The sequence below is a fragment of the Triturus cristatus genome, chromosome 8 (genome assembly GCF_964204655.1).
Source record: "Triturus cristatus chromosome 8, aTriCri1.1, whole genome shotgun sequence".
In the NCBI taxonomy this organism is placed as follows: Eukaryota; Metazoa; Chordata; class Amphibia; order Caudata; family Salamandridae; genus Triturus; species Triturus cristatus.
The window spans coordinates 120,772,392-120,787,897 of record NC_140591.1 but is presented as its reverse complement, the minus strand read 5'-3'; the positions used below and the strand labels follow the sequence as shown (position 1 = coordinate 120,787,897).

At 43.3% G+C, this 15,506-nt stretch overlaps 1 long non-coding RNA gene across 2 annotated transcripts in view; it reads left to right on the top strand.

The window, feature by feature from the left end:
* The window catches only part of LOC146801670 (uncharacterized), a 399,120-nt gene that overhangs the window by 14,351 nt on the left and 369,263 nt on the right, over nt 1–15,506 (top strand). Inside the window, exons 2-5 of one of the 2 annotated variants that reach the window (XR_014967635.1) lie at nt 3,947–3,993; nt 4,581–4,616; nt 9,846–9,924; nt 14,966–15,060. This is a non-coding gene — a long non-coding RNA (uncharacterized LOC146801670). Of the gene's footprint in view, nt 1–3,946; nt 3,994–4,580; nt 4,617–9,845; nt 9,925–14,965; nt 15,061–15,506 lie in introns of those variants that run through there. The other variant, XR_014967634.1, reaches the window with a different exon arrangement.

Below are 15,506 nucleotides of genomic sequence, written 5' to 3'. Positions count from 1 at the left end.
ACGAGAAAGCTCTTTATCCAGTTCAATGCGGTTCCAACAATTCCTGCCGTGGCTAGACGGTCTAATAGAATGGCATGGGACACCGTATCAAACGCCGCGGACAGGTCTAATAGAACCAGGACTGCTTTCTTTCCCTGATCTAATGCTCCACGGAGGGTTTCGGAGGAAAAGATCAGGGCTGATTCTGTGGAGTGTTGGGCTCTAAAACCTGCTTGGTTGGGATGCCAGATGTTATTATTTTCCATGAAGACAGTAAGTTGTTTGTTAACAGCTTTCTCTGTAAGTTTACAGAAGGCTGGGAGTAGGGAGATCTGACGGATGTTTGTAAGGGTAGCGGGGTCCGGTAGTGCTTTTTTTTGCAGGGGTTTGACTGCTGCGATTTTCCATTCCTCAGGGACCAGACCTTGGGTGAGTGAAGAGTTTATGATGCTATTGATGAATGGATTAACAACCACTATTAGTGAATGAAGCACTAGCGGAGGGCAGGGATCAAAGGGAGATCCGGATGTAAGTTTAAGGATTTCTGTCTGCGTTTCTTCTTTGCTTACCGGTTGAAAGGAAGCAAAGGTATTGATTTTTAGTCCGGAGTTGATGACCTTGTTCTCCTCATTACTGTGGGGTTGTGGGAAATCTTTGGTCAAGGTTAAGATTTTTCCCTCAAAGTAGTCTGCAATAGTGTTGCAGAGACTCTGTGAGGGGGGGATATCTTTCTGCATAGTTTTAGGGTTGAGGAAAGTGTTAACAATATTGAAAATTTCTTTTTGTTTGTTCTTGCTGTTATTGATGGCTTCCTTGTAGTATTCCCTTTTGGCCGTTTTAATCGACCTGTGGTATTGGCGACGGGCGATTTTGTACAAATCTTGGTCATACTCTGTGTAGTTGAGTCGCCACTTTCGTTCAAGAGCCCTAACTTTCCGTTGTTCCTCTTTTAGAGTGAGAGAGAGCCACGGGGCGATAGGTCTCTGTTTTCTCCTGGTCCTCAAACAGGGAAGGATGGACTCCTGGCCCTTTATAAGTGAGTTGATCCATTCCTTAAAGGCCTGGCTGTCTTTGTCGGGGGCTTCCGACAGAGTCGGTCTAGATGAGTCAGCTTTTATCAGGAAATCTGGTTGTCCTATCAGATCTTTCCAACGGGGTCCTTTCATGTCAGACCCTGGGTGGTCGTTGGGTTTCTTAGTCCGAGAATGAGATGTTACGGGGAATTCGAACGGAATATAGCTATGGTCTGTCCAAGTTAGTATTTGCGGGGTATCTACCTTAAGTGTTTCAATATTGGAGCAGATGCAGTCGAGTATATGTCCCGCCTTGTGAGTGGCGGAGGTGGTAAGAGTTTTCAGACCGAGTACATTCATAGTATCGGTGAGGCAGATTGTAGCCTGATCCGAGTGGGCGTCTAGGTGTATATTGGCGTCTCCCAGGATGGTGAAATTGGCTGATTTGAGGACGAAGTGGCCTATAGCTTCACCGATACTATTAATGAAGTCAGTATGTGAGCCAGGTGGTCGATAGATCAGGGCCCCTGTAAAGGTGAAAGAGTCATGTATTTTTAGAGCAAAGCCAACATTTTCCGCCCCTTTGAGGTCAGGTATAAGGAAAGTTTGGCAATTCAGGGTGTCGCGATAGACAATAGCAATGCCTCCACCCCTCTGACAAGGTCTATCCTCTCTAGAGATTAGATATCCTGGGGGTAAGGAGTTTATGTCAGGGTTACTATTTGGTGTCAGCCAGGTTTCCGTCATAAAGAGACAGTCAAGTTTATTCTCCATTATGAGATCAAATATATGTGCGGCGTGCTTTCCCATAGACCTGACATTGATCAGTCCACATCGTAGGTTCCTAGCTTGTACGGGTGGCTGATTACTTGCTTTGAAGCCTAGACTGTAACTACAGCACCTGCAGGTCCAAGAACCAGACCAGGTGGTCAGGTCAAGGGATCTGGTGCAGGATGTTGGGTCTGGTTTGATTTTTAGTAGGGCTTCTCTTGAATAGATAATTTTTTGTGCAGGGGGGGTGGCACTGGGCACGGGCGAGGCGCGGACGGGCGCAGACGGGCTTGCCTTTGGCGCGCCTTCGGCGCGCCCGCGGCGCGCCCGCTGCGCGCGTCCGCTGCGCGACCGGAAGATGCACATGATTATAAGGGAGGTGGAAGGGTAGATGGAGGCGTGTCCACACTAAGGGGGCGTGGCCTGAGGGATCGAGCGGTGATGGCGTGCGAGGTGTGCGAAGCAGGTCCTGCAGCGGCGCCAAGAACCGCCACGAATCCCTGACAAAAGGCGAGCTTGGATCCCCAATTAGTGCCCAGGAACAAGGTAAACAGTTTAAAATGCAATAATATGTGACACTCAAAGTTTAAAAAGCAAACTAGCTTACTCCCGGCTTCCGCCTCAGGAGGATACAGTTCTCTGACTGGTTTTGAAGTCGGAGACCTTAAATAGTCTCGGTAGGGGGCGTGGCCTGAGGGATCGATCGGTGATGGCGTGCGAGGTGTGCGAAGCAGGTCCTGCAGCGGCGCCAAGAACCGCCACGAATCCCTGACAAAAGGCGAGCTTGGATCCCCAATTAGTGCCCAGGAACAAGGTAAACAGTTTAAAATGCAATAATATGTGACACTCAAAGTTTAAAAAGCAAACTAGGAAATGATTAAATGTACCCTGTATCAGTACGAAGCCAAAAGGCAGGATACTTTAACTTGCCATACATTGGACTTTCGAAGGCTCCTATAGTCCGGTGCTTTTGAATAGTCCAGTAACTTGACTGTGCATGCTGACACGTTTGGTTTACGAGGCTTTACTTTTCTGTAGGGTACATGTAAAACCCAGTAGAAAAGTGTGAATGGGGGTAGATTGACTGGTGAAGAAATGTCTACCTTCTGACGACCATTATTAATGCTTTGCCTTAGTGGGTTGGTGTCTTCTTGACAGCCTTTCTCTCAGTTGCTACACAAAAATGCAATGCTGTAAATAGTGACACAATATCGGTACATGAACTTTACAGCCCTGTTCTTCTAGGAATAGTTTGACTTATCCATTGGCAATCAGTGCATACGTTTAGCTTATCCATGTTAATATTCCAGGGTTCCAGGTTAGGTTGACTTTATCCCATCTCAAGAAAATCCTAAGAACTTAGGGGCAGAATTATGACGACTTTCGCATCCCTGCAAATCGGCAGGGATGCGCCAGGTAAGATGCGTCACGCAAGTTTACCCTTGCGCCACCACAGATGCGCCGCATTTACTACGCGGTGCATCGTGGCGCAATGATAAAGAGATGTGTGGCGCATCTCCCGTCAGACAGGTGGCGCATTGCTGGAGTCGTGTCGCATGCTCGACGCAACTCCAGCAATTCTCGTGGCCTGCCCATACATAACTTGGTGCGTCACGCATTATGCCTGCTTCAAGCAGGCGCAATGTTTTGACGCAGCGATGTCAGAAAAGTGACTGAGTGGAATTTTGTAGATTTCACTCAGGCACTTTACCGAGGCTTTACTGCGCCAGAATCCCTCACCCCGCGCCAGAACGCCCACGTGAAACCTGACGCAGGTTTCATGTAGCACAGGGATTTACAACTTGATGCATCTCCCTAGATGCGTCACGTTGTAAATAGGGTGCAATGTGGCGCATGGTTTACGACGCCTCTACTTCGCAGAAGTTACGCAACAGCGGCACAAAAGTGGCGCAAGGGGCTCATAAATCTGCCCCTTAGTTTGGTTTTTTGTATCGTCCTTGAGCGTTTACTCCTTCTGTGAACCATTTTCATCACGGTTACAAAATGAGACATTAAACCAAGTACCTTCGAATTTACTTTTAGCAAGAAAATCAGGTAGTAGCCTTTAAACATAAGTATGTGCTTCTGTTGGATTACTGCACGAACACTCACGTAATTCTGTGTGTGTCGGGACCAGGAGAGCGAGTATTGGTCAAACTCTGTCTTTTCTTTTTCTCCCGCAGAAACTCGGGAGTCAAGGCTGGGTGATAGTCGTGCTTCAGAATTGCGGGTATGTATTGCAGGTTTTGCAGTCTTGCTTGTCAACGAGGGTCCCAATGAGGGCAGAGAGAGGAGTGCACAAGACTGCGCCCATTGACCAATGAAGCCAGGCCAGGCCTTGTGGCTGGGGGGTAGCAATTGTACCACACGGGTGCAAGGATGGCCGCCACGTCAGGTGGTCATGTGAAGATGCTGAGAATTCTTGTAAGATCTTCATCACACTCACATCTAATAAGCATTGACAGAACCCATGGAGTCTTGAGAGCCAACATTCATTGGCAATGTACACAGCTCTTCAGACAGGAAGGGGGGCAGCACTGAAATCATATTTTACACAGGAAATAATTTGAGGAGAACATTCACAGTTATTGCATCCAATCCATCGGTCAGGTTGTACAGTCTTTAATCAGAGTCTGGACTTTGTAAGTATAAGTGAACTCTCTTTTATTCTGCTTGGTTATTCTTTACAATTCAATAATTGTAGGGGAAGTAGTCTATAGTACATCGCAGTTTGTTTATCAATCGGTATTGTCATTGATTTAGTTGTCGTAGCGCAAAACCATTGTTATGTCTTCTTCTCGCTCTTCTTCTTTTCAGGCTAACCTGCTGGCAGCCGAGGAGAGAGAGCCAGAGGTACGTATTGTATCCTGGGGTAAAGAAATTGTTCCTCTCCCTCTTTCTTCTATCTTGTATTTCACTCCAACAATTCCTCAGTACGCATTATCTAGTCCTCTGTCACTTTCAGAAAGACTGGTCTTTACTCTCTAGTCCTTCATTGTTTCCTTTGTCCTGCCCTGCCTGACAGGTCTTTCCTTACTACGAATTGATTTTGATTATTTTTCAGAACGTTTTGCTTAAAAGAAAAATATATGTATATAAATCCTTTGGCCAGTATAATTCTATCTATCCCCTTGCCTCGTACTAAACATGAAACTCAAACTAATTTCAAAGGAAAGAAAGAAGAAAAACAAATATTGGCGCACCAAAAAAGTATATAATAATCGTCACTCTTCTGTCATTGTGACGTAACATTCTGCCAGTCTGTACTTTACTTACTCAGCCTTCCCCACACCACTCCCCAGTCTGGCCGCCTCTTCCCTATCCATACGAAGTGTTGATCATGCTCCTGGCTCGGCCACGCCCCTCCGGGAGCGCGGCGGAATCGAGTGCTTCTCCCGGTAGCTCCCGCTCCTCCCAGTTCTGTTTCCCTGACTGCTGCAAGTTTGGCATGCGCATCTCTGTAAGCTTCTCTCAGCCCGGAGGTCTCCAGTCCAGGATTCAATTGGTAAGGCAGCCAGGGGCCAGTATCCGAATTTCAGCTGTGGGCTGCTTTTTTGGGCAGCCTGGGGGCGGGAGGCGTCTGTGTTGATCAGATGCCGCCAGCGGCCCAGTGGGTGCCCGAGTGGCCTTTCTGGAGGCAGATGGGCGTCCTTTACCTCCCTTTTATCAACGGGCAAATGTGTCACTCCCTTTCTTTCTCTTGCTGGGCCGGCCCATTTATGTATGTATATTGAGCAGGGCAGGGGGCCTGAGCAGAAGTGGCCTCCTTCTTTCCAGGTGTTTTATCAGTGTGAACCAATCTTTGCATTTATTTTATCTAATTAAAGTTAAGAAAAAATGCCTCTGTCAGAGACCCACCCCCCGCACACCCTCTTTTTATAAAACTTCGAGGCAGTGTTTTGAGGAAAGGCAATATACAAAATGAGGGCCACATTTTGGTTGCGTGCCCAGGCCAATTTTTATCCCAATCCAACCCTGCTCCAATCCCGCTATATCTGTGGACTCCTTAACATGAACCCCTCACCAATTTATCTCTTGATTTCTCGTCAGGGTCCCGGTCAAAGAAATCAGGTACTGTCTTTCCGAGTCACTTGTTTCCACACTTCCCGCTAGATCGGCTCTTTCTCATCTTCACATCACCTTCTCTCTCTCTCGTTATTCCACGCCCTTGTCAGTCTCCTCCCACTCTTGTAGTATCTCTCTGCCATCCTCCCAGTCCTGTAATAGAAAAGTTCTTCCTTCCTTCAGTTCTATTCCTCCTTCTTTAACTTTCGGCTTTAATCTTTCTTTTCCTTCCAGTCCAAGGGTTGCTGTCATTGCAGACTATTACCTTTCATTCTTTTATATATTCCCAGTATTCTGACACTATCCTGTTTACACAGGCCGCTTTGACCATCTCGCGGAGACCTTGAGTACTCTGGTTGCACATGATTACACAGTACAGAATGACAAAGCATGCAGACCAGACAAGTGATCGTAAGAATCCATATGCTCAGATATCCCTTCCTCACTTGCCATTGAATCCAAGCTGCACCGACTGATGATATTCATCAGGCCTAAACCGCTCTTGGTGCAGTGTGCCTCTCCTGAGGGCATGAAACAGCCAACAGGAATGTAAGAGCAGCTTCTTGAATGATGAGTAAGCTCCACATGCACAGGAAAGAGGTCTGTCCAATTCCTCGACCACAGCAAACTGTCCTCCAACAGAAGGCTCAGGCATTGAAACCAAACCATGTCACTCGCTATCAATGTCAATTACTATCCAAACCATAACATTGGGCTGCTTGAGGACCTGACTTTGCAGTTTGCACTGGACTGTGTCATGATCTGTTGCCACAATAAAGCAGCAAAGGTCAAATTTCCAACCCCTGGTGCAAGGGCTCAGTTCAATGCAGCATTATGAATTAGAAATCCAGCTGGACTGCAGTCTTTATTCAAGTCAACTCACTGAGCAGTACTGTGTAGGAGGTGTTTCCTGGTCACGTTCAGTCCCACTAGATGAGTTCAGGGACGCAGTGCAATTACAAACCCTCAATAATAGCACCAACATCCAGAAGATGAACATTTAAAATGTTCTAAAACTCAAGTCTAGTGCATCAAGCATTAACAGTAACCAAGCAGAGAGAGAACAAGAATGCAGGTGTATATGCCATAGCCAGCAAATAAAAATATGAACATTCCTAACATGGCTAGCAAGTTCCTAGCATCCTAACACCCTACCGCTGCTTCTAAGGGCTATGCTAAACATTAGCATTAAATAGCTTATAAATCAAGGGGCATATTTACAACGTCACTTTTAGTGACACTGAGGTGACGATAGGGGCTTTGCCTTATTTACAAGGCAGCGTTAAGCCACTTAATGTGGCTTAAGGCGGCCTTGTACAATAAGGCACCCTTTCAAGCTGTACTTGGCGTGGAAGGGGATAGCAATGTGTGTTGCAGTGGGCATTCCACTGCAATACCCATTGATTTTGACGCTGCCCCCTATTTACAAGGGTGTGTAAATAGGAGGCAGCACCAAAATTAAGACCAGGGAAAACCTGGTCTTAAATAGGCAAAAGGAGGATACATTTATCCTAGTTTTTGCTGTTTTCATGTGTGCTGCTTTATGTTGCATACATAGAAACAGCAAAAGGCCATTGATTGTTTATGTGCAGGAAGATGACCTTTTCTGCACATAAACATTTAAAAAAAAAGATGTTTTGCAACTTCTATGTGTGCAGCATTACGCAGCACACATATAATTTATAAAACACCATTTATTGATTGTTTATGTGCAGGAAGGGAGGCCTTCATGCACATTAACAATCTCCCACTCAACGCAGACACCCTTGCACTATGGTGCATGGGTGCTTGCGTTGGCGCTAGGCTGCTAAATTTAGCACCAGCACAGGGGGAAATGCAGGGCTGCACCATATTGTTTCTGAAGTGGCGGAGCGCAGCGTTAAGCCAAGGAGGCTAACTCCGTGCTCCGCCGCTTCATTGTAAATATGCCCCCAAGTTTCCTAAGATGGGTTTCACTGCCATTCTGAATCACACCTCTTGCATAAGAATGATCAGCAGTTCTCGGCTCATCGAACAGCTCCGACTGAGGATAGTTGATGCTGCAAACCGGATCAGCTTCTAGCTTCATAGTTCTCATCGTGAAGCCCTTTGAATTAACGATCAGATACCTGGATTTTTATAGTATTTGATTGCTGATTTTAGACATTAAACTTTGAGCAAGACCGTGGTAAATAAAACCATATCAATTTTCACTGCCAGCACCCATAGAGGTAATGGCAGCAACGATATCATTAACAATAATAATTCAACTCTATATACTAGAGATAGACAAGTTAATAATAATTCTGCGTGAGTGTAAAACTTCACACTCTCTAGGCGAAAGAGATACAAGAATCTGAAAAGATGTACATGATTACAACAGAAGAGGTCCTAATGAGCCTTGTCGCAGCATTCACAACTGGGTGTGTAAATGGCTGTATGAATGAGGTAGTGGTGTGTGAATAGCTGTATGGGTGAGTGAGCTGATGTGTGAGTGCTTGTATGGATGTGTGAATGGGTATGTAAGTGATTATGTGGGTGTGTGAGTGCTTGTAAGAGTGAGCGGCTGTATGGATGAGTGAGGGTGTGAGTGAGTGACTGTGTGTGTAAATTAGTGGGTGTGTGAGTAGTTGTATGTGTGAGCGAGTGGCTATGTGAGTGACTGTTCGTGTGAGTGACTCATATGAGTGACAGTATGGATGAGTGAATGGTTGTGTGAATGGCTGTACTAGTGAGTGTGTGGTTGTGAGTACCTCTATGGAGGAGTGAGTGGGTCTATCAAAACTGGTAGGAGACTGTGAATGAGTATGTGAGTGGTTGTATGTGTGTTTCTGTGGTAATAAGAGAGGCTCTATTGGGGCATGAGTGTGTGCGTGAGTGGTTCTATTCATGATGTCCCCTGAGGCATTTCCCCGTTTTTGTGTGTGCTGCAGAAAGCAGCACACAGAGAAAGAGGAATAAACAAGAAGGAATAAAGATATTTTTTATCATAACACTTCAAATGGGGATGTGTAACATTTCAATGCCTTCCCAGGTTTACCAGTAACGGTAAATATGGAAATGCACCAAAATCTATGAGTGGAAGCATGGGAACATCCACACTCTGCCCGTAGATTGGCACCCTGAGGCAGGGTAGCGTAACGATGTGTTGTAAGACTCTGGATTTATCATGCCATGCAGGGCCATGCAAGGTGGCCTTGCACAGATTGATAGATCTAATTTGAGTTGTGTAGCACTTGCGCCCCATAGTATGGCGGAAGGGTTGAGCAACGCTTTAATAAATATGCCCCTAAGGCTCTACTAGTGGAAACTATCCTCCACCTCTAAATAAGGTTGCCTAACTGCGAATTTGGAGGGGTGGAAATGAAAATGAGCATAAATCTAATATAGTTTCCGCACACTCTGCCTACTCTCAATGACTGGCTAAGTAACGTAAATTGACCTTTAAAATTCATCTTTAGTATTGGCATAAAATTGTCTTGGTCTCATGGGCCCTCCATCCCTTATGGAGCACACACTCATCCAAATCCTAACAAAGGAGCATTAATTGACCACTCATAATGAGGGCCTGGGTAAGAACTGATGGTAACAGGGTGCTCAAATACAGGGGTGAGTGCAATTTGTACTCATTTCAAATCTGCTTTTATGTACTCCGAGTCAAACACTATTTGCACCTGTTGTTTTTTATTTACATTAGTGTGTATCTTGCTCTGAATTATTGTGTGTGTTTAGATGCTTCACACTGAGTTGTTTGCTCTCGCATAAGGTACACTTCGAGCATATATTCAATATAATTTACAATGATTTTACATTGTTGAATTTTAATTTTGTCATTTCATGCAAAATTTAAATGCATTTCTAATACTGTATGTTTGGCTCTTTTTTATAACATTACATTGCCAGGTGCTGTTTTTAGAGAGTTTGTCTGTGTAGGTAGCTCTATTTGATAATTCTATGACTTAGTTGCACTTTATAAGCTTTGTACAACTGCTACAAAACATGAGCTAACATATTCAAATCTCCTTTTTCTGTGTACAGCAAGACACACAAGAGCTTGGACTCCTTCGATCTCTGCAACTCTAAAAGGGACGATTATTGGATCACTCATTCCAGCATGGTAAGCAAGGTGTAGCACAATAGAGCCTGAAGTAGGTAAAAGTAATCATATCGTAGATGCTTAATGATGCCACTTTACCTTCTAAATGAACCCATTTTGTGGTCAGAGCAATGGGATCCCCTCATTTTGAGGTTGGAGCAGCAGGATCACTTTGATCTCACTGACTACAAGGAGGTCACTACCTGGGGTAAATATGCAGACCATCCTGTGAAGGGCCAAAAGTTCCATTCACATATGGCTGCTGCTGTTCGAAACAGGACATAGTTTTGGATGGTGTAGTTGATTGAATTACAGCAATATATGAGTGAACATTATAATTGAGCAGTTAAACCCCACAAAACTAAATTAAGCTTTTTTCCAAAACTACTCTTTAAATTGTTAGGGAGAGAGCTGCCACCACCATGAAGACCAGAATGAATACTTCTATGAAGTGAATCAGATTTATTAACTAAGAACCCGTAGATTTTGCTGTGGTAACTCATGCTGCTATACGCAGCAAATATTAAAAGTGCAGGAGGAAAAATCAATTTCCAACTCTGATCCTTTAAAATAGCACAAGGATGTCATAGGCTATGTAGAAACCTGTAAAACCATAATTAAATGGTACACCTTTGGTACAGAGAATGGGAACAGTGTCAACTGTGCAAGTTTAAGTTCTCCAAGGATTTCCAAAGACAAGGTACATAAAGGGCAAATGTTGGATAACTTTACAATATGAGATGAGTTTCCTCACATACCACAACCTTCCCTAACAGCATCACTAGCTGAGGTTTGTTCAACCATTCTCTGATCTAATGAACAGCAACACAATCTTCTTTATGGATTTTCCTCACTGCAGGCAAGTGATATTGGGCAAATATAGGACTCAACCATCTGGTCTCCACCTCTTGGTGAGAGAATGTATTGATAAAATAAAACACAATCAATCAGTCTCTCCACTCAACACTCAAACACCTCAGCCCTGAGGCCCTTAGGCCCAATGCCATGAAAGAAGCTGAAGAAGCTATCACAGCTTTAACTCTGGAAGTTCTTCAAACAATTCTGATCCATGATTCCACCAGAAAGAAGTGTGGATCAGCTGTGAATCAGCTGTTATACACTCCGTACACCAACATTACTAGAACAGTTGAAACAGTAGTCCATCAGAAGAAAGTAATAGTTCTTGTTAAGACAGCCAATAGTTTGTACCACTGAGGCTTTGTAAAAATAACAACCTCTACTCCCTTGTCGCACAGTGCATAGCAGGTTCATTAAAGAGCACAACAACACTTTAGCTACATTGGGATCAATGACTCCATCTCTCTAGCAGGACATAGTGCAACACTAACAAACACATCTGTTGCTGAAGAAACCAACAGTTGATTAAAAAATTATCTTAGATTCCAAATCCTATTCCTGAGTGCAGTCTTGTAAGGCAAGGGCATCCACCAGTTCTGGGACTAAGTGGAAAATAAAAACTTTCATTTAATGAAATTAGGAGCTTACTCCAAGATTGTCAGTCAAAATTGTGACCTTTTACAAGCACAGATTCTGCTTTAACTGACATCAGAGGTGATCTCTTGGTGTCTCTTAACAGATGACAACCTGACCTTTTAATCTTTCATGACCTTTTGGCTGCCTATGACACAGTGGGCAATGAGCTTCTTATAAGTCATACATGTCAGACATTCTCCTTAAATGGATTTAATTCTTACTATCAGAAGCATGTTAACAATTCACCAGTACCATAGCCACCTCACTGATCAAATATGCTCTCGATGGTTCAAACTGTTCCATTGGCAACATGTGCTGTTTCCCAGGATCATTAGAGCTGGAAGATACACCCCCACCCAAAAAACAAGGAAAAATTAGTGTCTAACATGATCAGCACCTTTGCTTTTCAAAAACAAATGGTAGTTGCCTTGATTAGTTTCAACTTTCAAATCATATTTCAAGAATGGTGCTCCTTAGCATATAAATAAACAACAACGTTAAGTCTCTGGTATTGCCTTTATGGAAAAAGATAAAATATAGTGTTCGAGGGGGGCAATGAAAAAGTGAAATAAATATCAGCAAATTTGGGGAGCATTTAAAGCAGAGTGTTATTATCTAACTTCTTCTAGTTCAAGCAGAGTCTGGCTACTTGGCTCAGAAACCTCTAGAGGTTTGTATTGCTTTTTAAGTGGGCCATTCTTTGGGGGTTATTAGGAGTTATGGTGGGTTGCCTGCCATCTACCAGCAGGGTGATACATTGATCCAATCTGGCAGAATACCGCCAGCCATATTTAGAGATCTCTCCTTGCCTGGTGCAGACCTCAGTGCACTCAGAGGTGCCACTGCCACTATGATGGCCACTTTGAAGACATTGTAAATCGGCTGAGCTGCCGCCATATTTCAGCTGGCCACTCAGCTACCCTTTTTTCTAAAACGAACTCCCAAAGAGGGAGTTTGTATTTGAAAAACAAAAGACTAATAGCCCAAACACTCTGGGAATTTTCTCCCAGGGTATGGGGTTAATTTAAAAAAAATTCTGTTGGGGCCACCAGGCAATTCCTGGTGATCACAAACACGGAAATGAATGTGCAAGATTGCTTGCTCTCAATAGCACGAATAGTCTGAGATATTTAGAATAAGGCCGGAAATCCGTTGGATTATTGGTCTAAGGTTTTTCACCAGGGAGACCTTCATTGGCCTTATTTTGGCTGTTGATCCAACTCTAAATAGAGAGGACAGACAGTCAGTTCGATGGACAGGGTACACCACCACCTTTGTGGCAGGGTACCGTATCCACTAAACTCTAAATGGTCAAATCCATATTAGATGTTATGACTCTTGTAAAGGATGACAGGCTGTTTGCATCCAAGACCATGGTTTGGGAATTCTAAATTAACCATTCATTTCAGATTCAAGAACAAAACATGCAGAGGAAAAACTGTAATTGTTAAGGGACCTACTATTCTCAATTACAATGTGCACCAGCTGAATCTACTACACTGCCTACCATATTATTGACAACTCTGTTTCTTTAAACCGTAGCCGAAGTAGCTTCGCCTGCCACATCCTCTATTTCTCCTATCACCAACAATTAGACACCTACCCGCAGAGTTCACCTGTTAGCCTGCCTCTATCCAATCAACCCACTCTCTAATTGATCTACTGAACCCCGTTCCTCATAATTCTCTCTATGGGTTTGGCGCTAGTTTTGTGTTATGTAAATTCACATACATGCATTCAAGAATCCCCTGAAATCTGCCCTATGCAAGGAAGCCTTTGACATTTTTTCAGACATCACCAGGAGAGATTGAGCCCAACTCATTCCACAAATGCTCCACCAAGAATGTTCATGAATAGAATCCAAAAGTGGCAGAACTCTGCCTTGTAACTTGCCTTAACTTTATCTGGTATAACACATATGGTCCAGACACCCAACAGACCATCAACTCTGCAATTCACTATTTAAGTAATGTACATAAATAAATCCAGACATCAGTCACTATACCTACAAGTGCAATTAACAACTAAATTTATAATACAATGGTTGATTCAATTTGAGAGATGGATACTTGCTAAGGATGATGCAAAACAAGGTTTGTACAAGATGTATAAATATGATTCAGTCAATTCATGAAATGCAGGATAGAAGTGCTGAGAACAGGAATTGGGGTAGTAACTGACTGGCAGAGAATGGAAGGACATTTTCACCAGGTTAGCAGCTAGTGCACCCAGAGAAGCAATAAAGGAAAACCTCATAAAGATAGCAGTAATTTGGAACTACATTCCAGCCGGAATATATCCAGGGCCTAATTTGAGCCTGTGGTTTCTGCTGCTCGGAACCAGCACTTAGTTGTCAACACTGGCCCTTGTGACAATCTGCCAAATGGAGGGACTGTCTGGCTAATTTAGAGATGACCATAACAGCAGTTAGTTATAATTCAATATACATTAAAAATAACTGTTACTGCCTCACAAGCCATTCTAGGCAAAAATGAGGTGAATATGTCTGAGTATTTTGGCAACCAAACTGAAGGAGATCACTTGTCCAAGGTACGTGAGGGTGCTTAGAATCACTGGATCAGAACAATGGAATTGATGAGTGAAGCCCAAATTTGGGAAGTTAGTAGAAATGCATGAAAGAAGAGTTATGATCTAGATGGGATAAGTGCAGTCAAGGATATTTAATGGGATAGCGATGGAATGGGGACATCTTTGGGGATGACTTAAGGGTGGATATTATTGTTATTCAGAATATGTTGATGTTACCCATATTCATACTAGGCCAGGCCAGAATTTGTATTTACACTTGCAGAATTAGAGCAATTTGCCATCTCCACAGAGTTCTGGACAAATTCTGCCAATCGCCACATGGCATAATTTTTTCCTATTACGAGCAATGCGATAACAACAGGAACAATGTGAGGCTCCAGCAAGCGAGGTGACAAGCATGAACGACATTTGGAATTCCCAGGCATAATTACCTGTCGCTAGCAAGCCTTCCAGTGTGATTTTTAACACGAGCGGTCATGGGAGTGGCAAGGGTCAGATGGCTGCTTCTCAGGTAGATTTGCAAATCAAGAGGCAGAAATCTCAAGTCGACTGGCCACATGCTCTTGCACAGCACATATTGGCATTGTCACAGATATTTCAGCATTGAAAGCGGTATTGGTGTTAATTCGCATCGCAAGCAGCGCCACATGCATTTTTTTCACACGTTGGTGGAACTCCGCAGAAATTTGCAAAGTTTTTGTGTAACTCTGTGGAATTACACTAAGTGAAAATCCACGAGTTCCATCAACCACTAAGTATTGAAGCAATATACTGGACATTTTGTGGCTCCTGATAGTCGGTGCAGGCTGTTTGAATTTTCTGAAAATGATAATTAAAAGATTTGACCCAAAAGTACATAATTCAACAGTTAAACTGCACCCTCACCCCAAATAGTGCCCACCACAAGATTTGCAAAGACCAAAACACCTTTTCCTGCTACCCCTAATATGTTTTGTTTCAGGAACATGATGGCCTGTTATTACCGACTAATTCTTATTATTGTTTTTTTTATCCACAGATTTGAAATGGAAACTCAATGAGGCTGTCAGTCTCTAACAGCTTTTATTGAATTAATTGGCTTGCAAATTAAATAATAAATCATGTTGAGCTCTATCCTGAATGTGCTTTGTGTTCTTTTGTGTTAGATAGTTGGAATCACAAGATTTATCCATGTTGTCACCTCAAAGTTTCAGACGACGCATCAAAATACACCTTGTTTATTACCTTGTATCTAATTATTTAATCATATTTGATGCTTTTGTGTTTCAATCACATTCTTTTATTTTAGGTTGGTGCCATCATGCATGCATCAACATGAGACCAATATGCAGTGTACTGTGTACGCTATGCAAAGCATCACGTTGACCCAAGATCAAATATACAAGGAAATGGTTCAGAATTAATCTTCTAGGTGTGCACTATGAAGCATCTAGTGAGCAAAAAAATTCCAATGCCTAGTAAATGATAGTGTACATGTGTATGGCTCGTTTTCACAAAAGCTTGTGCGAAATAGCCAAAGCACTGACAATAGCAGACAAACGTCAATGTCATGTAGACCC